Source organism: Lissotriton vulgaris, chromosome 6, assembly GCF_964263255.1.
Source record: "Lissotriton vulgaris chromosome 6, aLisVul1.2, whole genome shotgun sequence".
Classification (NCBI taxonomy): Eukaryota; Metazoa; Chordata; class Amphibia; order Caudata; family Salamandridae; genus Lissotriton; species Lissotriton vulgaris.
In genome coordinates, this window is record NC_141694.1 from 793,697,411 (window position 1) to 793,723,804 (window position 26,394).

Consider the following 26,394-nt stretch of genomic DNA (forward strand, 5'->3'; position numbering starts at 1 on the left):
TTTTCTTGTCCTGCATTCCGGAGTAGAGTGGAGTTGCATTCTACCTACTGCCGGTTAGAAATATCTTCATTTCCTGCAATGTCCGGAGTAGAGTGGTAATCCACTACCTACTGCCGGCTAGTCGTTTTTGTTTGTCTGATCAGATTCTAATAGCGGAGCGTGGTGGTGGTCGCAACCACACGTTGCCGTTATATGGTTTAAAGACTTTTGTTAATGCAGAAGTGTACACCAACGTATCGCATCTTTTTGGCTTAAAGATATTCTATGCGAATTTAAGGGACAGTACAGTGCTTGATGGAGTGACAACGTGGGGGATTATACCACAAACTCTTTTAGAATAAATCCGGATGATAGACTTGTGAATTATCTCAAAGACTAATTTAGAGGAACAAGTCATTTTACCCGGGGGGGTCTATTGATAAGGTTCATTCTCCGCATAATACGGTGTGTATTCACTACGGGTTCACTGTTTCTAGATCTTACACCTGTGTGTTATATGTCATGATAACCATTGTGTTTCCTTTCAGGAAGCTGAACCGATATCTCATTTAAACTTGTTGGAGGAATGTGTACAGCCCCTCAAGGTATTCAGAGTTTGAGAGATTATTATTGAGAGTAGCCTTAACATTTGATTGGTGTTATAAAACGTATGCTCTGTCGTTTCAGATCCCTTGTCCCTGCTGACCCCTTCCCGTCCCCGGTCTCTTTTCATTATTTATCCCTCGCCTGATGGTTCGAACCCCCTGTGTACTTATTCAGGGTGTTGGTAACATCAGGAGGTGGACCCCTTTGTTCATCGATCGGATCCCGTGGAGCAGGCCCTGACACTTCCCTCCTGGACGGTATTGTACCTTCCCCCAAAACAGGCAATGCCACATCCTTACCATTCTCCGCGACATGCGGAGGATCAACTATCTTGTCTGTTCCCCCGTCGCTGGCCGCACTTGTTGCCTGAGGAAGAATAGGAGGACCCGCCACTCCCCCAGCACTATTTGCCATCCTGATCTTTGCCACCATCCTCTGCGCTTCTGCAGTGGTATCCTCCATGGAGGATGTTAACATTTCCCCTATCTTTAACCAGGGGAGTACCACCACTATCTGAGCTGCCAGCTCTGGAGAAACTTGCCCATCCCTGGGAGGTGTAATTACAACAGGAATGGGCAAGCCTAAACCCTGTCCCGGGGTAGGTGCTGGATTTGGCGCTGGTAATGCTGGGACGACAGGGCGGACCACCACAGGAGCTACATTCGGTGCAGGTGCTGGACTCACCGGGACCGACATCGCTGGGAAGCCTTCCGGAATTTGTGGTGTGGTCACGGGTATCACCGGCGGTGTGGGCCCCCCCGCAGGGGGACCCCTACTACTCGAGACTTAGTGGCCCGGCCCTTACCCCTCTTGCCCCTGCCCCGACCAGTTAATGCATCTAAGTTACCCCTGGGCTGGGGGGGGCTCTATGGTCCACTTGGTCTCCCCTATGGCCCCGCCGGATCTTCCAACCTCTGCCGCAATTCGGCTACATTCCTTCCCAACTGATCCACCTTCCCCAATCTCCTGTCCATAGCTGACATTTTCTCATCATACTCTGCAGCATCGTCTCCATATGGGACCGCTAGGCACCACGCCCACTGGCAAATCTACGCTACTCTTAACATACACTCTGACACCTGCTGGCCACTTATCCACCTGATGTCCCCAGTACCTGTATAGTTGGAGGAACACAGGCAGGCCGTAAGCGCCACGTGACTGTGAAAGCAAACACGAGCTAGCCTGAGTGCTTGAGCGAGTGTACTTAAGCCCGGCGGCCCGCCAGAAGCAGTGAAGTGCAGGCCTACCCGTGTCCCTCTGCTGGTGCTGTCCTCCGTGCTTTGCTCCGTCCGCTCTGTCCACTGGTAAACCACTAAACACACCTGTATACGTATCTACGATGAAAAGAATATTAATACACCATACTTTAATAACACAAAACAGTCCGATCACTCCTTGGACCCTCTCTGTTCAGTTATGCAATAATACCCCTATTTGGCGCGAAAAAACCCAGAATTGTTGGCAGGCCCCTATGAAAAATTAAATCAGCGCCCTAGTATTAGTCAAAAAAGGCTTAAAACCTACAAACAAACGCAACGCAAAAGTCGCGAACAAGTATGGGCCACTGGTTCTAATAATGTACCACACCCGTGAGTCCAAATGTTTGCCTAACACATAAGCATGGGTGGAAAATCCGTTCCGCTCGCGGATTTTGCGGATTTTGGGTAAATTCGCAATCCGCGAGATTCGCGAATTTCCCGCAAAATCTGCAAATTCGCACGCAGCGGATTTTTATTCTTGGTGATACAATTTTGCGGCGTGCGGCGTTCACTTACCGTCATTCAGCTTTTGCCGAGTTGTTTTTCTCAATATTTTTGCGAGTGCTGCGCCATTTTGGATCTTGCTGCGGGATTCCGCTGGAGGTTGGCGACGCATCGCGAGAGTTCGCAAATGCGAACATGTAGGTGTGGCGGGCAGCATAATCTCGCACTCGCGAAATTACAAAATTTGCAATTCTGCACAAGAAATCCACTAGCAATCAGCATAGACCTTCTGAAAATGATGATTTTTATCAGAATAACTCCTCAGGTTGACATTTGCCTGCACTTTTTTGGATTTGAGGCCTTTTGACTCTCTTTGGATCACTTTTGGATTAGAAATCAACTTTCATAAGTAAGTTTGTTTGGGGCATTACAGTTGCTGTTCTGGAGAAAGCACTCAGCAGGTGCAAATGTTCACTCATCATTAGTAACCATTCCCTGTAGTACTTCCTGAGGGCCCCCTCCAGAGTTCAGTTGCCTATGTTTGTTTGGGGCATTACACTTGCTGTTCTGCAGAAAAACGAATTTTGCAAAACTGAAAGTACTCAGCAGGTGCAAAAGTTCAAACTCATCATTAGTAATAGTAACCATTCCCTGTAGTGCTTCCTGACTGGGGCCCCTCCAGAGTTCAGTTGCTAGTTGCAACAATTGTATGACCCTGCTCTGACCCTCACAGCAGGCTCATAGAATAGCTACAAGTAGGCCACAAAGGTCCTGGAAAAAAACATTGCACTGCAACAGAAAGCAAATTACAGATAAGGAAGCAGGTGCCAGACTGGAATTTTAAAACAGTGACACATTAATAAACCAACCCCAAATTAATTCATGTCAGTTGAAGCAGGGCAGGTGTGCTTGCTTTTCCCCCCCCATAATCTACAGTGATGATGAACCAGAGGGTGGCATTGATGTACCAGAGGGTGGCATGGGTGAAACAGAGGGTGGCAGTGGTGAAACTGAGGGTGCTGGGAACCTGTGATGATGAACCAGACGTAGAAACAACATAGTCGCGACCGTTGCAAGCCGACAAGTAAGTTCGCAATTGCTAACTGGTACCAAACCCTCGCGAACTGGCAGAAACCCTTGCGAACACACAAAAAAAAAATCTGCAGATTCGCAAGAATTCGCGGATTTTGCGGATTGCGAGTTTGCAAATACGCAAATTCGCGAACGCCAGATTCGCAAAATTCGCCCATGCTTACTAACACACACACCCCTGCTTCTCCTTGTCCCAAACAACCACCCTGGGGCTGCAGTAATCAGAGGGAGCAGATCAGTCTCCCATCCAAGTACTAACCAGGCTGGACCCTGCTTTGCCTCGCGGCACGGGGTGTGAGTGATTCCCTCACTGAGGATCGCACTCGGGACCTTCCGATTAAAAAACAAAACTGACGCGCTGCTCACTGCGCTAAGCAAGCTGCCCTCCTTTACTGTTTTAATACGGATCACAACCCTCAGGCGAACCGCAAGAGAAAACAGGATCCGACGCAATCCGCTGAGGGAGAGGCCGGAAATTTGGCAGCTATCGGTGCGAGCGTGACTATTATCATGCGCTCGGGGACACCTTTGCCGGCTTAAACAGGCGCCCTGCACAGGGGAGGGAGGTGCACGGGTCTGAGCCCCAACGGCGGGATCGTACTGCCAAGTCGGCTGATTACCCCTCTTCCAGCTGACTAACCACGGGCCCTCACTTCACCGGGTAAAATACCGCTCTTGAAGAACGCAGCCTACCGACGCCCCTTTTTCACTGTGTCGCGGCCGCCCAGCTGTTCCTGCTCCCCTGGCGTCTCCCGGCGTCGCTAAAGCACTCACAGCCCCAGCAACCTGAAAAAGAAAACAAAAGATTAGTGCGCCCTCACGGGGCGAGGGTACAGCCTGGGGAGCACGGGAACAAGAGGGTGCCTCCCGCGCTCCCTTAGCTTTTAAACCAAGTTTAGGGGCTGACCAGTTTACACTGGTCCGCCCCCCCTGGCTCCGCCCCCTTGGCCCCGGAAGCAATTAAACTGCTTCCGGGTCAAGGTCGAAACCGCCACCAATCGGTGGTGGGGCGCTCCCGCCCCGTCATCAAGACGCAGCTCCAGGGCACGCCCCACCATCGAGGATGCTGCAGGGAGGTGAGTCCGGCACCCCGCCATTCATGAGGGGGGACTGAGCGGCCCCCCCTTTCCTTTCTCCCAGGTGGGGACGGTTGCTCCGGCTCGAGTTGTAATGCCTTTCTGTTTAAAATTGCATGATCCGTGGGTTGCTGGAAGCTCAGTACAAATTGGAGGGCTGGCATGACATGAACTGAGGCGCCCCCTCTGAATGTTGCTTTTGCTCTGAATTAAACAAATTAGTATGTTGATATTTGTCGCGGGTGGATCACGTTATTAGGAGGCTTGACAGCATAGGGGTCGGTATATTGGCCCAGGATTTACTCCACTGGATCACATCCATTTCTCAGCAGAACAATGACACATCCACTTGGGTTACCAGTCACAACAACATGTGTCTTGAACCGTGCTACCACTAATATCTTGCATCAGCAATAAAGGGAACCGTCCGTCGAGACACAATGAGTGGCATATGGTGAGCCGCGGACTTATTGAACAATATGCAAATAAATTCTCACTGAGATCTGGTCGGGTGCTGATAACTATTACACAGAGTGATGTTATTTTAAGTATTGTGGTTCTGTAGGCAGCTGTGCTTAAACTTACCTGATGGTCCGCTGCCTCTGCTGTCTGCTTTAGTTCTGGGCTGGGGTCTGAGTTTGGCGCCTTCACCGCCGTCGACATCTTCTGCGTGAGTGGCTACTAGCTGGCAAGCCCTCTCAGGCTCTTAGCCAATCCAGACGCTGCTCCAGAGTCCAGCAGCACCAGGATTGGCCTGGAGCAGGGTTACTCCCTGCCCATTATGAGACAGTGGCGGCTGGTGACATTTGAAAGTGGTGAGCCTTAAAACAATTGTACTACACTGCGGCCAGCGAGCCTGAACCCCGAGAAATGTTTGATGCCCCCATGCCCCTATGAACGAGCCACCACTGGAGGAGACTGAGGGCTACGATTTAGGCGACCCTCGCTCTCCTAAGGGGAAGGCTTAGTGCTAAGCATGGGCGAATTTTGCGGATCTGGCGTTCGCGAATTTGCGTATTTGCGAACTCGCAATCCGCAAAATCCACGAATTCTCGCGAATTTGCGGATTTTTTTTGTGTTCGCAAGGGTTTCTGCCAGTTCGCAAGGGTTTTGTACCAGTTCGCAATTGAGAGCTTACTTGCCGGCTCGCAACGGTCGTGACTATGTTGTTTCTACGTCTGGTTCATCATAACAGGTTTCCAGCACCCTCTGTTTCACCACTGCCACCCTCTGTTTCACCCATGCCACCCTCTGGTACATCAATGCCACCCTCTGGTTCATCATCAATGTAGATTATGGGGGGGGGGAAGCAAGCACACCTGCCCTGCTTCAACTGACATGAATTAATTTGGGGTTGATTTATTAATGTGTCACTGTTTTAAAATTCCAGTCTGGCACCTGCCTCCTTATCTGTAATTTGCTTTCTGTTGCAGTGCAATTTTATTTTCCAGGACCTTTGTGGCCTACTTGTAGCTATTCTATGAGCCTGCTGTGAGAGTCAGAGCAGGGTCATACAATTGTTGCAACTAGCAACTGAACTCTGGAGGGGCCCCAGTCAGGAAGCACTACAGGGAATGGTTACTAATGATGAGTTGGAACTTTTGCACCTGCTGAGTGCTTTCAGTTTTGCAAAACTCGTTTTTCTGCAATTTCGCGGGATTCGCAGGGCACGAACATGCGCAAGATCGAATTCGGAAGCCGGGAATTCGTGCGAATATGCGATTTGTTTTTTTGCGGCGTGTTAGTTCGCAAGGTTTTGTGCATTTTAGCGAGCCGCTTGTAGCGCAACGGCGCGAAGTTACCCTCACGGTCGTTCACGGGCGCGGCCATTTTGTTTGCATGACGTATTTCCGTTTCCAGGCGCGATGTGTAATCTCGCAAAGTGTGCGGCTCGCTAGTACAATTTTGCGTGTGTTCGCGAAGGAAAATCTCGCGCGAACTTACCCACGCGGTTGTGAACGGGCGCGGCCATCTTGTTTCTCATTCATTGCTATGGTTCTGGGCATGCTTTTTCTATCCTCTCTGAATCTCTGCCATCCTTTGCTTGTTTGAAGTTTTTTTTAATCTATTTTACTTATTATCTATTCCTCTATTTTTCTAGCTCTATATTTTTGTGTTTTCTGCTACTTTTGGTTAATTTTCAACTACTTTTTTAAACTCTTTTCTTTTCTTCTCTTCCCTATTCTATTTTCTTTATTATTTAGCTTCCTTTCTGCCCAGACCATGGTAAAGGGAGCCGGGAAGCATCCCGAGAAGGGGAAGGGTCCTGCACCCCGTGCCCGGCTCCCGTGCTGGCGTTTGAGGGGGGAGGAGGTCGCAACCTGGGCGATCTTCAGCCCGAAGGAGGTGGCCGCACTAGTTTATTATGTTCAGCGCCGCCTCCCCAGGACCATCATGGCAGGCGGCAGGATCGCTAGCGGGTACGGGATCCAGGAGCGCCGGAAGCGGTGGGAGAAGGTGTGCCGGGCCATGTACCAACACTCTCGGCTCCGGCGCACCTACAACCAGGCCACCCACCATTGGACGGATCTCCTGGACTGGGAACGGAATCTGCTCGACCTGCTCGGCCTTGAGATCCCCGGGCTTGGTGAGTAGTAGTAGCTATTTCTTTACTATGTTTTCTCCTGCTCTGTGTGTTATTATCTTGCAAATTTTTGTTTTTTACCAAGAGCAATAATGCTGCTGATTACATTGTAGGTAAATTATATTTCAAAATCTTCTGTGCATTTCAGGTGCACTGCTCTCCTTCTCAGTAGCGCTGCTACTATGCTTATTTGTTTTCGATTTAGTGTTCATTTCATTGGCCTGTGAAATTATGCATGAGTGTAGTTTAAAGAACTGCCTAATGCTAGACACTAAGGGTCAGATTTTTAATTACCGGCACATCCCTGCAAAGTAGCAGGGATGCGCCAGTAATTGTACGCCACGCCACCACCACCCATGGTGCGCCGTATTTACAATGCGGCGCACCATGGGCCCAAAACATCACCAAAGCCTTACGCATCTGTGCCGTAAAGGCGGCGCATTGCTGGAGTTGCGTCGCAACGATGGCGCAGCTCCAGCAATGCTCTGGGGTGCCCTATCTCCCCAATGCTGAGTCAAGCCGTACGTCTGCTTCAAGCAGGCGCAGGGTTTGAGTCACGCATCATTGTCCTCAAAGTGACTGATTGAAATCTTGTAGATTTCCCTCAGCCACTTTTAGGATGTGTTCCTGCGCAGAAACGCCCTCCCTTGCGCCGGAACGCCCCCTGATGGCGCAGGGCTTTACAACGTGATGCATCTCCCATATGCGTCACGTTGTTAATATACGCCGCACCATGGCACCTCTTTTGTTCTGCCGCTGCGTCACAAAAGTCACGCAACAATGGAGCAAAAGAGCCGCAAGGGGCTTCTAAATCAGCCCCTACAGACTCAAGTCCAGTCCTTCCTTTGTACACATGGCGATAAGAAGAAATAGTGGTGGTGGATTGATAGTTTGAGTATTTTAATGACTGGTTAATGTAGTAGGAAACTTTAGTGTTGTCGCTGATCTGCAATCACAATGGACTTTGTCTGTCACTTTGCGTGCTGCGGACTGCTGCCTGCCAGTCCTAGGCAAACCTTTTTAGTACTTTGTTTAGTGAGTTACATAAGAACTTTCCAAGTCGACGGTCCGCAAATTAAGCAATACTAATAACGTAGTAGACCACATGCGATCGGTCAATATATCCTGTGGAATAGTTGTCTATTTGCTATTTCGCCAAAATATTTTGTTATTGTTCTTTTGAAATGTTTGATTTGGTTGACAAATATCATCCATGTTTTCTGGTCTTTCTTTCTTTCATGTTGTACATCAGCTCCCCCCAGGGGCAAGAGGACACAGGAGGAGGAGGCTGCTGTTCGCCAGGATGCAGGCCAGGATTGGGCAGGCGAGGGCTCCTTTGCTGACCCCGGTAAGTTTTGATTTTAATATAGAGTACCTATTTTTTCCTAGCGTTCCTCATTCGATTTTTTCTAAATCGTCTTTGATCTTCTTGTAGACTGTATCTAAATTCTTATCCTGCCTCGACTATGACTCCCTGTGGTATTACTAGATTATTCTTATTAGTCTGTCTGTGTAGCTAAGTAAGATTGCACATTTGGCAATTCCATTGGACTCCCATTCTAGTCAGCAATAGCTCTATGCACTGAGTGCAGTCCTCTGGGATTGTCCATACTGTCCTTTCAAGTCTTCTAAATGTTTATGCTTTGACAATTGGCAACAATAAAAAGGTGAATGACCACCAAGAAAGAATAAGATACTACTTTACTTTTGGTTTGGATAGGAGGACAATCCATTCTACTACTGTTGCAGGGACAAATCTGCACAAACAGAACTATGGACACTAAATAATGCATTGCTTAGCTTATCAATTATAATAGGCGCTGTTAGACTTTCCACATACCTCAGTGATAACAGACTTTGTAGTTGAACCCCCAATCTCCTTACTGACTAGATAGTGTGGCAGAGTCATTTAGCTCCCAAAGTCACCGATGATTGATCCGCAATGATGATTAGATTATCCGACGCAGGACAAGAGTACGGAGTTAGAGTCAAGAAGTGTCAGAGGCACGGACTCATGCTTGCATAAATTCCAAAATCTTTAGCTCAGCCACTCTATTCTGGAGGACCAAAAACCACAGAGTCTATTTAAGTTTAAAAGCTTTATTAAAAGTAAACACATGTATTAAAATCAAGTTTGTCATAAAACTAAACATTTAACTGAAAATGGAAAAGTGCTTAGTGCTGACGATCAATTGGACACATTTCTTGTGGTCGAGCCGAGCTCTCACCTGGTTTGAACTTGATCTTGCTCGTGTTCTTAGAAGTCAAGCTTCTGTCTGTTAGGAGAAAAAGTGGTGCGTGTTAAAAATAAAAAGCAAGCATTCATCAGTTGTGCCAAAAAGTGCAGCAAGACAACAGCATTCCCTGGAAAAAGGGACATTTTTACTTTAGAGTAGACAGCCACAAATTATTACATTGTTTGTGGTTTTTTTAACCTTTCTTTATTCCTAGACCAAATATTATATAGTAGTGAGTGGTGTATTCTAACATTCTTAAATGTACTTTGTAGGTGGAACATCTGGTGGCGGGGCCAGCGCGGAGGTGGTGGTGGTGGATGAGGGGAACACTTCTGGGAAGGATGCGGTGCAAGTGCCGGACGACACCAATGTGCCTGTGAGGGTTCACACGGTGGTGGCGGGCAGAGGTAAGCTATATATTCCTTACTTATTGAGATTGAAGACTGCAGAGTGTGCTATCTGGGGCTCTGGGAGGGGGAGGGGGAGGGGGCGCACCAGCAAGTGCAAGGAGCCTGCACCCGCTATCTGCACGGGTGTATTATAAATCAACCAGGTAGTAGCCTCCTCTAAATGTACTTCGACTTAGCTGTGTAGTTTTTGGCGAGAAGAATCCCAATCAGATCTGACATGAACTTGATGGATGGGATGAACGAAAAGCGAAAGAAGGGTGTAAGTAAGTGTGGAAGGACGAGAAATTTAATGATGACTGGCAAAGAAGAATGATATGTGTTTGCTTGGTCCCCGAGGTGGCTGGGAAGGAAAGAATATGGTATGGTGCATGGCTGGGTGAACGATGAAGCAAGGATGGGTGGAAGGAGAACAGCCTGGGTGGGTGAAACAGAAACTGTATGTGTACATATACTTTGAATGGATGGATGCCTGGATCATGGTACTATCTGACTCTTAGATAGCATATACTCTTAGATAACATATGTGTATCTAGAGAGAGTAGACGGTCACTGGATGAACTAAGTGTTACTTTGAAGAGCACGTAACACCGCACCCGCATGTCCGTTCCAGTGTATGAAAGGCAAGGAAAAGAAGTTGTAATTTTGTCCAAATACTACCATGAATAGTAGCAGTAGTCTGTATTGCAACTGCAAGCACAGCATATATCCGGTTCTTACGGTGGACACTCCCTACCTCTCTTAATAACTTTAGTTTAGTAGTAGTAAGTCATTCATGTGTGGGTGTATCACTGTTCACTCAATAATAAGCAAAGCACCTAAAGTCATCCCATATGTAATCAAATACATCCCATGTGAAGTGATAGATAATCAGATTATTTAGCTTCTTCATTTTCCTTTTCTAGTACTCATTTGCACTGTAGGGTGAAAGCTAAATTAATTAAGCAGTAGCCCTTTTAACAGAGTAGTCTCAGTGCCACCCGTAATAGAAAAGTAAGAGCTTCACCACCTGCATGTACTGGACAGGTACAGTAACGCAAGTCTGTCTCACTCATCATGGTGTGCGTCTGTTTTTCTCGGGTGCAAGTTCACTGCGCTGGCATTATGCCGGCTTGCATAAGATAACTGTTGGACCCGGCCCTTTGGGCAGGTTCACCCCTAGACTTTTTGCTTTTTCCTAGCCTGTTTCTGGAACCTGGTGTTGGTGATTCTAGGCCTCTGCGCACTTTTTTCACTGTGGTACAGTGTAAAGTGCTGGAGCTCTCTGTATGAAGGGTGAATGGCCTGCCCTCCCATAGGAATGAATGGGGAATATGTATGCCCATGGTAGATTCCTGATGCGTGGGGAGTGCAGGGTCGAGTTTGATATGTGTGAACTCGTGAGAATGAATGCTGCAAAATGATGTATGCAGCATGACTGTGTCTAGTCTAGAAGTACCACTTTTGGAAGTTGGCATAATTGTGTAAGTTGGTGCTAGCGTGTGATTGGCTGGTGAGTCTGCCCAGGAGTGCCTGGACCTGCTGGTGGATGGACTGTCCGGTTTGAGTAGGACAGGGTCTGCAGGGTCTGCAAGGCCCCAGAGGAGGGGGTCTGAGTCAGCCGTGGATGAAAGGCCCCTCTGCTGTCAGGGATGGGAGGAAAGAGCGTCTGGTGGTGCCGGGCTGTGCCTGCCGCCCACCCTGCTAGCTCTCCATCCTGACGGCCCACTGTCACCTCTGGCCCTGAAGCTGTCAGGAAGACGAAAACCAGAAACATTCCAGCACTCAGGGTCCCTTGCACGAAGTACTTCAAAGACATTCCTGGGTATAAGAAGGGGATGTATCTCCTTCCAAGTTGTTCTTGTTCTAGCTCTTGTGGCTGACTTGGATCTACCAGGGGTGGGCGCTGCCCAGCCCCTGGGTGCCTGGATTCCTGGACTCCTGGGGGACCCTTCTGCCCTGCCTGGGCTGAAGGGGGGACTTGGCTTTGCCCCTGGGGAAGCTCTGGGACCTTGGCAGCATGGAGAAGCTGCCTTTTTCTGAGGAGAGCGCTGGAGTTGATTTCTAGCGCCTGGAGGCGCTGTGCTTCCCCCTGAGCGCCTGGGAGCGCTCTGCCTGCTGTCTAGCGCTTTGGAGCGCTTCATTTTCCCCAAGCGCTTGAGAGCGCTTTCTCAGGACTTTCTAGCGCTTAGGAGCGCTTTTCATGCTCGTTGATAGCGCTGGATGCGCTGAAGATTCCTGCCTGGATTTATTTAATTATTTCCGAGTGCCACCTCGATCTGCCGCGGAGAAAAACAAACCACGAAGGGGCCGCGACCGGATTGGCCGAGACCCCAGGAGAGCCGCGACGGGATTGGCCTGGGGACCGTCGCGTCATCGGCGAGGCCGCGCTGCCATTGGGTGGCGGCCTCGCGTCATGAGGGGCTTGCCGAAGGAGCCGCGATGGGATTGGCCCATCGCTCGTGACCCAGGGAAGACGAGGCGGCGAGGAAGAAAGGTGGAGGCGGGTTAACAGGGCTCCCGTGTGCCGAGGGAGCCCTGCAGCGCGAGAAGAGATTGCCCCGGGAGCCTGGCTGGCTCCAATCTGCGTCCCGGTCCCGAGACGGGGGACCGGGCCAAGCGAGGAGAGTCTGGGAGGAGCCGGAGCTCCTCCGTGGCCGCCGAGCCCGCCCCCGTCGCACAGGGAAGCCGGTGAGTGCAGAGCGGAGGGGGCGCGAGGCCCTGGCTGGTGCCTACCCCTACCGCAGCCGGCGAGAGTGAGCCGCCGCCCGGAGGAGCCCCGCCCCAGAGCCCGGTGAGTAGGAAGGGCTGGGGGGGGCTCCGTCCACCCTCTGATGGTGCCGATTGAGGCACAGAGTCAGGGCGGCCCCGATTGGCAGCGGGTCGCCCCAACGGTTGAGAGCCCCAAGAGGGGCAGGGGGCATTTTATGTCTTTGAGTTCCCCGAGTGGGACTCCAACGAAGGGGGCATATCGGGGCATATTGTCGTTGCCCGTCCCTAAAGGGGCCCAGTTGTGTTGAAGCCACGAGGGCTTCAAGGGCGGCCCCAGTTGGCAGCGGGTCGCCCCAACGTTGTCCAGAGCCAGGAGAAGGCTCGAGGGGGCAGGTTTGCAGAGCCTGAGGGCTCCAACGTTTGGCCACAGTGTCTGTTTTAGAGCCTGTGTGGCCCCAGCATGGCGCAGTTTGCGCCCAAGGGTCAGTGAGGACCCTGTCGCAGTTTATTTTATTGTTCTCCAGGTGCCCAGCACTTAGTGGGCACCTGCCACGTTTAGGCTTTTTGAACTTCGAGACTGGCGCTGCATGGCAGCGCACCCTGACACTGAGACTCAGGGCGTCTGAGCCCCAACAAGGCCGTTGGCCTAGGGACTGCCACAGGTGGTGGCTTATGTGAGTTTGCGCAATGGTATGGTTATTGCACCTCTGAATGTGATCTTTTGCATCATGTGTTATTCCGGCACCTCTGAAGGTTTTTAGGCCTCATGTAATTTTTGCGCTATTGCTTTACTCTTGACACCTCTGAATGTTTGATGCATTATGTGTCTTTCTTTTCATGCGCTGCACCTCTGAATGTTTAGTCATCATGTGTCTTCTTGCGCTGCACCCCTGAATGTATTGTGATTACATCATGTGCTCTGTCCTTTACACCGCTGAATGTGTAGGTCTATACATCATGTGTTTTCTTTCTTTACTACTCCTCTGAATGTATATTCATGCATCATGGGTAATGTGTTCTGATTTATACCCCTAAGTGGATTTTATCCTTAGGTGGTTGTCCTTTTTAATACAGGGGGTCCTAGTGGGGTCCTGGTTACCTGCGTGACATGCTCCTAAGGTGTTTAGGGTTGCGTAGTGTGTACTTACCTGTTCCCAGTAGTTACTGGATGTGATTCATAACTGTTACTTTGTGCTACAGTGATTTTATACTCTTTTAGTCTAAGTTCTGATAGTATTTCATTACTACTAAAGTGCTGATTGTGACAGTGGCCCTTGGGGCCCTGTCTTGTGAATAATCCCATGTGAATATTGCCCGTGCCAATTGGCACCATGTATATGTGTGATTTTATCTGATGTGCTTTTACAATACAAAAGGTATTTTTATAATAACCTTGTGTGGAGTCTCTTTTGTGGTGTACCTAGTATGTTGTTGCTATTGTGCGCTGACGCAAATGCTTTACACATTGCCTTCGAGTTTAGCCTAGACTGCTCGTGCCAAGCTACCAAGGGGGTGAGCAGGGGTTATCTTGGCGTGTGACTTCCTTGCCCTGACTAGATTGGTGGTTTCTGCCTGGCTTTGGCGTCCGCCTTAGCCTACCAGAAATAGCCAGTTCTAACATTGGTGGGTCAGCGGTGCGGATTTGGACTGGTGTTTGCGAAGTGCCATAGCGACAACTGGCTACATTACAAAACTCTGCAATTGTTTTTTCAGATAGTCACATGTTTGGGATTATTGATTTTGATTTTTTTCCTCAAGAGTGTCATTTTCAAATGTGTTTCTGCGCTTTATGTTTAGCGGCAGATGAGAGAAAGTGACAGGGCGGGACGCCAGTAGAGGGGGAGGTTCCCATAGATTAGGAATCCCTTGCTGGGTCCAGTGTCCAATCCCAAATCCTATCCCCATGTGTGTGTGTGGGTAGATAGGAGAGAGAGGGAGTGTGAGGAGAAAAGACTAGCTCAGGGGGTGGTTGTTCCCTGAGTGTAGTGTGTGTGTCTGGATTCCCCCAGTGTGGTAGGATCCAGTGGTGGCAGCTTGAATGTGTCCAGTGTGTTAACTCCCATTCCCCGCTCCCAGAGTTTGGTACCTGTGTCACGTGTGGTCAGGTTGAGTGATCAGGGGTGGTAAAAACTGCCTTACCAGTCCGAAGGGGGGGAGTGTGCGAATGAGTTATGTGCTGAACTGGAGGAGTTGGTGTGAGTTTTCTTTTTGTTAAAGAGCTTGCATGAGAGGTGTACCTCTGGTGGTGTGCAGGAGGTCCTGCAGAGGAACTGGACAAGAGGGTGGACGTCTGGCGGTGTGCTAGATGTCTTGCAGTGGCATTAGGGAGTGATTCTAAAAGCAGTGGCTTGTGTATCTGATGATCCTGTGTAGGTGAAGAGGTTCATGTGTAGCCCAGCTAGATCCCAGTAGGATGGTAGGGGTGTAGGGGCTCACGTCCTGTCTCAGTGGAGGCGGAGTGAGTGTGGGACGGTGTGTCCCACGTTGGCCTGAAACCTTATCTCAGGGCCCGGAGGGTTCCCTAAGGGAGCGCCAGGGCAGGGGCCTAAGCTGTACATAGGTTATTTGAGGAGGATCTTCCTGTGTCTAGAGGACGGGGAGTGTCTGTAACCAGAACTCCAGCGGTCCTAGTGTTGGGCAGTACCGCTCCTAGTGGAGGGTGCAGAAGTCCTGGCTCGCTGAGCATTTGACCGTCTAGAGTGCTTGACCATTTGTGGGGCCTCTGGAGGTCGTTCCCCGAGGAGGGGGGAAAGCCAGGTTGGGGTGTGGCCTGACCTGGAGGGAGTACTGGAGGAAAGTGTGTCATTGATACGCCGCTGGCGTGTGCTCTGTCTAGCCTTGGACATACTGAGAATCACCCTGTGATAGGGAGTACTGAAGGAGAGTGTGTCCCTGATACGCCGCTGGAGTGTGCTCTGTCTAGCCTGGGACATACTAGGAATCACCCTGTGATAGGGAGTACTGGAGGAGTGTGTGTCGCTGATACGCCGCTGGCGTGTGCTCTGTCTAGCCTGAGACATACTGGGCCTGTAGTAGTGGAACTGGAAGGGGGTGCAGAGGGACGGTGTCCTTACTTCTGACCCCGGTGCAACCTGAGGGTTTAGATCTTAGGTTGGGAGATTAGGAAACTTCTAGGTCAAGAGGAATCTCTGCCCAAGTGGATCAGCTGAAGAGACTGAGGGGGCTGCCCTAGCTGTGTGGTCTGGGGCCCACCTGCAGTTTGTTGTTTCCACTAAGCTCGAGGAAAGGGGGCTTTGCGTTGTGCTGTGTCCCCCCACCTGCTTGAAGAGGAACTGTGCTGTGTGCTTTGTACCTCAGAAGTGAAATAGTTTCCAGGTGATAGACCAGTGATGGAGTGAGGTCCTGATCTGGTAGGAGAATTGTGTTCTGGTGAGTGCTTCTCTGTGAGGGTGCGGAAACCCAGAAGTAGAGGTAGGTTGGGGCATTCTTGCCCATGACCTCTGGTCAGCTTGGGGGGTGTGGACCCTAGGTTGTTGGATCAGTGGTAGTTGTAGCTACACTGAGAGAGGGAGTGGAGAATGGCTATTGTGTGCCAGGGGTTATTGCCCCCCGCTCTGTGGATTGGTTAGGACCTGTGATTTGGATGGTCTTGGCTGTGGATGACTAGGGAGTACCAGTGGGGTATCCTAGTTGTGTCAGGGAGTTATTGTTTAGAGGTAACCAGGTAGGTTCAGAGTGGCGAAAAACCGGAGGTTGTCCCTGCCGTGCAGGGCCGTGTCCGTGGTTTTTGTCGCCCAAAGCAGTGAAGCCCATCAGTGGAGTGATTGGTCTACCCTGTGTTTTGGCTGGAAGGGGGCTGTGTTGGACCCGGCCCTTTGGGCAGGTTCACCCCTAGACTTTTTGCTTTTTCCTAGCCTGTTTCTGGAACCTGGTGTTGGTGATTCTAGGCCTCTGCGCACTTTTTTCACTGTGGTACAGTGTAAAGTGCTGGAGCTCTCTGTATGAAGGGTGAATGGCCTGCCCTCCCATAGGAATGAATGGGGAATATGTATGCCCATGGTAGATTCCTGATGCGTGGGGAGTGCAGGGTCGAGTTTGATATGTGTGAACTCGTGAGAATGAATGCTGCAAAATGATGTATGCAGCATGACTGTGTCTAGTCTAGAAGTACCACTTTTGGAAGTTGGCATAATTGTGTAAGTTGGTGCTAGCGTGTGATTGGCTGGTGAGTCTGCCCAGGAGTGCCTGGACCTGCTGGTGGATGGACTGTCCGGTTTGAGTAGGACAGGGTCTGCAGGGTCTGCAAGGCCCCAGAGGAGGGGGTCTGAGTCAGCCGTGGATGAAAGGCCCCTCTGCTGTCAGGGATGGGAGGAAAGAGCGTCTGGTGGTGCCGGGCTGTGCCTGCCGCCCACCCTGCTAGCTCTCCATCCTGACGGCCCACTGTCACCTCTGGCCCTGAAGCTGTCAGGAAGACGAAAACCAGAAACATTCCAGCACTCAGGGTCCCTTGCACGAAGTACTTCAAAGACATTCCTGGGTATAAGAAGGGGATGTATCTCCTTCCAAGTTGTTCTTGTTCTAGCTCTTGTGGCTGACTTGGATCTACCAGGGGTGGGCGCTGCCCAGCCCCTGGGTGCCTGGATTCCTGGACTCCTGGGGGACCCTTCTGCCCTGCCTGGGCTGAAGGGGGGACTTGGCTTTGCCCCTGGGGAAGCTCTGGGACCTTGGCAGCATGGAGAAGCTGCCTTTTTCTGAGGAGAGCGCTGGAGTTGATTTCTAGCGCCTGGAGGCGCTGTGCTTCCCCCTGAGCGCCTGGGAGCGCTCTGCCTGCTGTCTAGCGCTTTGGAGCGCTTCATTTTTCCCAAGCGCTTGAGAGCGCTTTCTCAGGACTTTCTTGATATTGATATTGATATTGATATTGAGATGTATTTATAAAGCGCTCGTTCGCCCGGGGGCTTCATGGCGCTATCGACAGGGACACAACGCATCAGTCACAGGAAGCAAAGAGGAACTCATCAAAACGCTTGAGAAAAGAGCCATGTTTTAAGGGAGTGTCTGAAACTAAGGATGTTTCCGCACATTTTAAGGTGAAGAGGAAGGGAGTTCCAGAAGGCAGCTGCAAGGTGGTCAAAGCAGCTGCCTCCAAGACGCTTCCTTTTATAAGTAGGGACAGTCAGAAGATGTTTATGCATGGAGCGAAGATTCCTAGGGGGGTCATATTTTTTAAACAGATCTCTGATGAATAGGGGGCCTGATTGTTGTAAGGACTTAAATAAAATACAACCAGTCTTAAAAGCCACCCGTTGCTCAACAGGCAGCCAATGTAGTTGTTTTAAGCCTAGTCTGACAGACTGCCTCTTAGGTAGATTCAGAATGAGTCTGGCTGCCTGATTCTGAATCAGCTGGAGGCGCTTTAACTCGCCGACCGGGAGCCCAAGATAGAGACTGTTGGAGAAGTCCAATCTAGACAGAACCAGGGAGATAACAATCTGTGTGAGCGCCTCCAAAGAGAAGAAACGAGCAATTTTCTTAATTTTCTTCAGCTGAAATAGACTGGAGGACACCACTGCGCTGACCTGCCTTTTCAGAGACAGATCTTCGCTAAGGAAGATTCCTAGGCTCTTAACCGATGACGATTTAGATGGGGGGGCTCCCATGCTGGACGGCCAAAAGCCAGGGTTCCAGCTGAGTACACTCTGCCCAGGCAAGACCAACTCAGTCTTGCCTGGGTTGAGCTTCAGGTGATTGCAGCTCATCCAACTCATCCATCTTTCTAGCGCTTAGGAGCGCTTTTCATGCTCGTTGATAGCGCTGGATGCGCTGAAGATTCCTGCCTGGATTTATTTAATTATTTCCGAGTGCCACCTCGATCTGCCGCGGAGAAAAACAAACCACGAAGGGGCCGCGACCGGATTGGCCGAGACCCCAGGAGAGCCGCGACGGGATTGGCCTGGGGACCGTCGCGTCATCGGCGAGGCCGCGCTGCCATTGGGTGGCGGCCTCGCGTCATGAGGGGCTTGCCGAAGGAGCCGCGATGGGATTGGCCCATCGCTCGTGACCCAGGGAAGACGAGGCGGCGAGGAAGAAAGGTGGAGGCGGGTTAACAGGGCTCCCGTGTGCCGAGGGAGCCCTGCAGCGCGAGAAGAGATTGCCCCGGGAGCCTGGCTGGCTCCAATCTGCGTCCCGGTCCCGAGACGGGGGACCGGGCCAAGCGAGGAGAGTCTGGGAGGAGCCGGAGCTCCTCCGTGGCCGCCGAGCCCGCCCCCGTCGCACAGGGAAGCCGGTGAGTGCAGAGCGGAGGGGGCGCGAGGCCCTGGCTGGTGCCTGCCCCTACCGCAGCCGGAGAGAGTGAGCCGCCGCCCGGAGGAGCCCCGCCCCAGAGCCCGGTGAGTAGGAAGGGCTGGGGGGGGCTCCGTCCAGCCTCTGATGGTGCCGATTGAGGCACAGAGTCAGGGCGGCCCCGATTGGCAGCGGGTCGCCCCAACGGTTGAGAGCCCCAAGAGGGGCAGGGGGCATTTTATGTCTTTGAGTTCCCCGGGTGGGACTCCAACGAAGGGGGCATATCGGGGTATATTGTCGTTGCCCGTCCCTAAAGGGGCCCAGTTGTATTGAAGCCACGAGGGCTTCAAGGGCGGCCCCAGTTGGCAGCGGGTCGCCCCAACGTTGTCCAGAGCCAGGAGAAGGCTCGAGGGGGCAGGTTTGCAGAGCCTGAGGGCTCCAACGTTTGGCCACAGTGTCTGTTTTAGAGCCTGTGTGGCCCCAGCATGGCGCAGTTTGCGCCCAAGGGTCAGTGAGGACCCTGTCGCAGTTTATTTTATTGTTCTCCAGGTGCCCAGCACTTAGTGGGCACCTGCCACGTTTAGGCTTTTTGAACTTCGAGACTGGCGCTGCATGGCAGCGCACCCTGACACTGAGACTCAGGGCGTCTGAGCCCCAACAAGGCCGTTGGCCTAGGGACTGCCACAGGTGGTGGCTTATGTGAGTTTGCGCAATGGTATGGTTATTGCACCTCTGAATGTGATCTTTTGCATCATGTGTTATTCCGGCACCTCTGAAGGTTTTTAGGCCTCATGTGATTTTTGCGCTATTGCTTTACTCTTGACACCTCTGAATGTTTGATGCATTATGTGTCTTTCTTTTCATGCGCTGCACCTCTGAATGTTTAGTCATCATGTGTCTTCTTGCGCTGCACCCCTGAATGTATTGTGATTACATCATGTGCTCTGTCCTTTACACCGCTGAATTGTGTAGGTCTATACATCATGTGTTTTCTTTCTTTACTACTCCTCTGAATGTATATTCATGCATCATGGGTAATGTGTTCTGATTTATACCCCTAAGTGGATTTTATCCTTAGGTGGTTGTCCTTTTTAATACAGGGGGTCCTAGTGGGGTCCTGGTTACCTGCGTGACATGCTCCTAAGGTGTTTAGGGTTGCGTAGTGTGTACTTACCTGTTCCCAGTAGTTACTGGATGTGATTCATAACTGTTACTTTGTGCTACAGTGATTTTATACTCTTTTAGTCTAAGTTCTGATAGTATTTCATTACTACTAAAGTGCTGATTGTGACAGTGGCCCTTGGGGCCCTGTCTTGTGAATAATCCCATGTGAATATTGCCCGTGCCAATTGGCACCATGTATATGTGTGATTTTATCTGATGTGCTTTTACAATACAAAAGGTATTTTTATAATAACCTTGTGTGGAGTCTCTTTTGTGGTGTACCTAGTATGTTGTTGCTATTGTGCGCTGACGCAAATGCTTTACACATTGCCTTCGAGTTTAGCCTAGACTGCTCGTGCCAAGCTACCAAGGGGGTGAGCAGGGGTTATCTTGGCGTGTGACTTCCTTGCCCTGACTAGATTGGTGGTTTCTGCCTGGCTTTGGCGTCCGCCTTAGCCTACCAGAAATAGCCAGTTCTAACAATAACGTACCAATTTTCCTAAACAAGAGAGAAGAAGAAGAAGAAGACTGGTGTACTGTCATAGTCAACTGTAATGGAAGTCCATAGTGCTCGTAGAATTTGTTCCTTAAACTCCCACTAATGTTAGAGCAAGGATGAAGAAGTGGGAGGTTAGATAGATACTGTCCTCAATAGTTATGTACTGTGCTTTCAATTTACTACTTGTACTGTGACACAACTTTCTGCTCAATCATTTTGTGTTAATCTTAAGGAGCATTGGTTACAGACTATGTCTTTCTTTCTTCATATAGTTGCTCCTTCCAAATCAAACAGACCATCAAGGAAGGAGCTGGCTCGAATGGCCCGGCAACATAGGCTGGATGCCACTGTCGCCGAATATCGGCGGCTGGTGGCCCTGGAGGAGGAGGACACGCAGTCTACCGGTACAACATCCACTGGGACAGCTGCATCCTGCTCTGGGCCCACACGGGCTGCCAGCCAGCGCAGTGCTCCAGCGGTACGGAGCCGGGCTACCAAAGCCAACCGCCACCGCCGAGCAGCAAAGACAGCAGCTGTCCCCCACAGGAGTCGCAAGGCACGCCAGCACCGCTTATGCCTCAGAGTGTCCTACCTGGAGCAGGAGGTCCTAACGTATAAGACCTTGGTGGAGGGCCTCCGCTCCGACCATGCCACCCTCCGCAAGGAGTATGATGCCCTGGCCGCAAAAGTGAACAGCAGCCTGCCGTAGTGTCCCTTGCCCCTTTTTTAGAGACTTTTGGGGGGTGGGAATTGGGAGTTGGGTTGTTTTTGGGACTTTTGAAGGACAATCGTTGGGGTTAGGGAGGGTCTTGCGGGTGATTATTTTGTTAGGGCTACAAAAATATACTTTTTGAAACTTTATCTGAGCATACCTGTTTTTTACTGCTTTTGAGTCTGGTGGGTGGGGGTTTAACAGAAATGTTGTGTTCCTGAAACTTAAGTCTGGGTCATTTTCTTCCATTAAGTGTAAATGGCTAAATGTTTTTAACACTAAGTGCCTCTCACAGAGTAAGTGAATTCAAGAGTGCTAGGACTTTAGTAGTACTACCGTCAATCTCTCGTCTCTCCTAATACTCCATTATAATACTACCTGCCACCAAACGCTTATCTTACCTGTAATTTGTGTTTGAAAGTAGGGCTAGGCCCAGGGCTGGCTCCACGGGAAATGGCGATTAAGGTTGGCAATCCTGGGCGGATGAAATTTCCTCATTGCGGTGGTACTAGTGGTGTGACACAGTGGCAGTTGCATGCCTATGGAAAAAAAGAAAATGAAACCTGGTTTGTCCTTACTGTAGCATTACAACGGTACGATAGAGAATATAGCAGGTGACAGTACACTAGAACAGTGCCACAATGTAGCCTAACAAATGGTAAAGTATTGAAAGTATAACTAGTACTTGCGTTGAATTTCTTTGACATTGGCTACTACTACAAGAAATAGTACTGAAGCTGAGTAAGTCTAGAATATATCCTCGGATTCCTTCACCAGCCTGTTGCTATGACCTTATCCTCCCCAGCAAGTGTGTGGAATTATTGATGTCATTTAGTCACACATCAATCAAAACCACACAGCCCGGGGGAAGAGGGTTAGGGTTTGGAAAATGGATGGGAATGGGGGTTTCTTTTTGGGTAGGTTTTGTTGAGAGAAGAAAAAAGAAGCACAGCATGGACAAACAATAATTGAAGATAAAGAAATCTTTGGGTACAAAGCTAACCATAAATCTTTAACTTGACATAAAGGAAGTGCATGCACTACTGCATGCATTGTTACTGAAAAGTAAGTAGTACTTTCAACAACCGTGAATGACAGAATGCGACAGTACAGGGCTGCAGCGTTTTCACTTGCCTATCTCTGCACTCAGAGAAACACTTCTTACATTAAATTAGGTTTAAAAAAGTAGACGAAGTAAAACCTATAGAATGGCTGTAGGGATCAATTTAGAAGCAGAGAGAGATCCAAGAAATGCAGTCACACTCATAGAAGAAAACAATGGATACTGTATCTGTATGTTGTTGTAGTTGTCCTGTTGAATTTGGTAAGTACGTTGCACGCATCAAACCATTCCTCTTATTAGCGGCACTCCTCCATCCAGCTGACGCTTTGTCCATCAATGTTGGTAAGCAGAAGACACCCTGTCCACTGCCTGCCTGGCGGATGCTGAATTGCGGATTGCTAATGTGAAGCCTGACTCCATCCTTTTTTTCCCATTGCACAGACTGAAACCCGGCCTGTAATAATTATTGACTGAAAAACAGGACGTGATATTAGAACACCAATGATAAATAAATATAAGGTATGTACGCTGTGTAGTGCAAAAAGTCACACTTTGAGTTTCCTAATAGACAGTACAATATTTTTGAAAGTGCGTAACTGCGTACTCTGTCTGAGTCTCCTTTTGAAGGATAAATAAGTATGGGCAAATTAATTTAGCGGATCTTTCCCCTCAAGCTAGGTGTACTGTAAACTGTGTTTTAGAACAAAATTAGACCTTCCCAGCAGTGCTCCCACCCAGACCCTTACTAAAGCTAGTCGCAAAAATGTAGAAGACCGCCAATCAGATCTCAAAAAACGAGGCCTAGTAGAAAACTGGTGACAAAACGTACTTTGAAAGTAAAAGTAGGCCCAAATACCCCCTTACCCACCGTGGATTGTATTCAAACCACTTGCAAGCAAGCAAAAGTATCCATACCCAGCATCGCTCCAAGACTCGCAAACCCCCCCACTCAAACACATGCAATACAAATACTGCTAACCCTAAGCCCTAAGCCCTAAGTTAAGAATAGTGGCAAAGGCTTTCTTTAACTATGCCAAATCCCCCCCTTTCCCACCATGGATTTTCTTCAAATTACTTGCAACCAAAATTACACATTCCCACAAGTGCTCTAAGACCCCAGAACTCAGTTGCAAAAATCTAGAACACCCCGAAACACATGCAATCCTGCTGCTAGGGCTAACCCTAACGAACCCTAAGTTACAAAAAGTGCCAAAAGGCTTTTCCTTATGGATTTTGTCCAAACCACTTCTATCCGGTATTAGACCTTCCCAGGAATGCCCCAAGACCCGCCAACCCACCCGCAAAAAAGCACAACACCCCCAAACAGCCAAAAAGGAAAATCTCATACTTACAATATTTATCGGCCTTCGGTCCAAACGCGCAGTGCAGCTAGGTCATAACTCCCGTTTTCCACCACGGATTTCCTGAAAAGCAAATGCAATCAAGATTAGACTGTCCCAGCAGTGCTCCCAGTCCCCAAAACTCACCCACAAACACCCGGAACCCCCCCAAAGAGCACCTCAAAGGCAAGCATGTCAGCAAAAACGCAAAAAATGTTTCGCCTACGATTTGGTCCAAACCACTTTTATCCGGTATTAGAGCTTCCCAGCAATGGCCCCAGAGCCGTCAACCCAGGCAAAAACTAGTAGAAGACCCCCAAACAGCCAAAAAGCAAAAGTACAAAAATGGGGACTTAGTCATTTTCTTGGCAATTTCCAAAATCACTCTGCGCGCGCTCTGCAGCTAGGCCCTAACTCCCCTCTGCCACCATGGATTTGCTTCAAATCTCTTGCAATCTAAAGTATCCATAGCCAGCAGTGCCCCCAGACCCTGAAACCCACCCACAAATACCAGGAAGCCCCCCAAACAGGCCCCCGAAAACGCTACATTGAGCAAAATGTCAGAAATAGCACAAAAAAATTCTGCATGGATTTTGTCCAAACCACTTCTATCCGGTATTAGACCTTCCCAGGAATGCCCCAAGACCCGACAACCCACCCGCAAAAAAGCACAACACCCCCAAACAGCCAAAAAGGAAAATCTCATACTTACAATATTTATCGGCCTTCGGTCCAAACGCGCTGTGCAGCTAGGTCATAAATCCCGTTTTCCACCACGGATTTCCTGAAAAGAAAATGCAATCAAAACTAGACTGTCCCAGCAGTGCTACCAGACCCCAAAACTCACCCACAAACACCCGGGACCCCCCTAAAGAGCACCTCAAAGGCAAGCAAGTCAGCAAAAACGCAAAAATTGTTTCGCCTCCGATTTGGTCCAAACCACTTTTATCCGGTATTAGAGCTTCCCAGCAATGGCCCAAGACCCGTCAACACACCCGCAAAAAAGCACAACACCCCCAAACAGCCAAAAAGGAAAATCTCATACTTACAATATTTATCGGCCTTCGGTCCAAACGCGCTTTGCAGCTAGGTCATAACTCCCGTTTTCCACCACGGATTTCCTGATAAGCGAATGCAATCAAAATTAGACTGTCCCAGCAGTGCTCCCAGACCCCAAAACTCACCCACAAACACCCGGAACCCCCCTAAGAGCACCTCAAAGGCAAGCAAGTCAGCAAAAACGCAAAAAAAAAATCGCCTCCGATTTGGTCCAAACCACTTTTATCCGGTATTAGAGCTTCCCAGCAATGGCCCCAGTGCCGTCAACTCACCCGCAAAGAAGTAGAACACCCCCACAAGTGCAGAGTCTTTCTTCATTGGGCGTAATCCAGCCCTCTGCTTTGAGGGAAATAGGAGTCTGGAGGAGGAGGATAGAGGAGCATGTTCTTGTGAACTTGTGAACCTGAGGAATGCAGACTGCGGCACCTTCAAATCAATAAGCAGACAAGTGAAGACAGTTCTGCTGATGGGCTTGTTTTTGTGATTAGGTGAATAAAGTTTGAATTATATTAACTGTGCAAAACAAAGAAAGACAGACACACAGGAATAAAAGTTAATAAGGACAAAAAAGAAAGTTATTGATTCACTGTCTCATTTTCAGGGCTCGGTGTCAGGGAATAAGAATAAGGGTTCGTCATCATACTCTGCGAATTCCGGCAGGATGAGGTCAGTGTCACCTAACAGAGAAGAAATTCCCTCATCTACGTTGCTGTCCTCCTCGTCTTCAGCCGGCGTGCATTCTCGTACTTTGTAATATGGTGGTATGAGGTGCTGATTCATCTTGATCATTGTTAACCTCTCCACATTTTTGGGCGAGAGGCGGCTCCGTTTGGAAGTTACAATGCCACCAGCAGCACTGAAAACACATTCAGAAGACACGCTTGCGAGTGGGCAAGACAAGTAGTTTATAGCCAGGTTGGAGAGCTGTGCCCACAATTCTTTTTTCCCATGCCAATACGCCAATGGGTCAGCATTAACATAGACCTCTGTTGAGTCATTCAGATAGTCCTACACCATCGACTCAAGGTCCTCCAAGGTTCCTCCACTTTGCTTACTTTTTGCTGTGACCTTTTGAGAACCAAACCCAAGCTGAGTTAGCCAATCCTCTTCTGCATCCAATGTTACTGTTGTGTCTGGTGCAGATGATCCGGTTGCCGGTGTCTTTAACGGCTGAGAGGTCACTTGTGCCACAGCCACAGGTGCAGAAGTGGATTCTTTTGACTTGGGATGGCCTGCTGATGCTGATGTACTGCCTTTTCCTTCAATTTGCTGCTGTTCTCTTTCAAACCTCTTGGCTGACAAGGCTAGCCAACGTTTGTACTTTGTAACATTTTCATCATCAAAAGAAAAGAATGCTCGGCCTGCCAGCACCTTTTTGTAGCGTGGATCCAGAATAGTAGCACAAATGTAATGCTGTTCTGAGTGGATCATTTTAAGACGTTCATCACCACGTAGGCGCTCTAATAGTTTCTCCGCCAAAACAAAAGCGTCTTGCTTTTTTTCATCTTTTTGAAACATAGAAGACACCGCCTCCCGTTGGTGTTCCAGCATGCGCAACAATGGGATAGCTTTTCCCAAATTACAGTCCTCCTTGCTGACTGCACGCGTGAAGACCTCAAAAGGACGAAGCATGTCTGTCAGGCTTTTAACTAGGTTCCATTGCGCCGCATCTAGCCTTAGGTCCTTCTGAGCTGTACCCAGTGTTAAGAAATAGTGATCGAGTACCGTATACTGCTCATACAGACGCTCAAGCATGTAGAAGGTTGAGTTCCAACGTGTTGCCACGTCCTGAATGAGTGCTTTCACTGGCATTCGACGTTCATGTAGCAGGCTCCTCAGATGCTTCCGGGCCTTAAAAGAATGGCTGAAATGGTTGCACATTTTTCGGCAGGTGGCCACTAACTCGCACGCTAGACTGTCTTCATCACTCAAGAATTTTTTA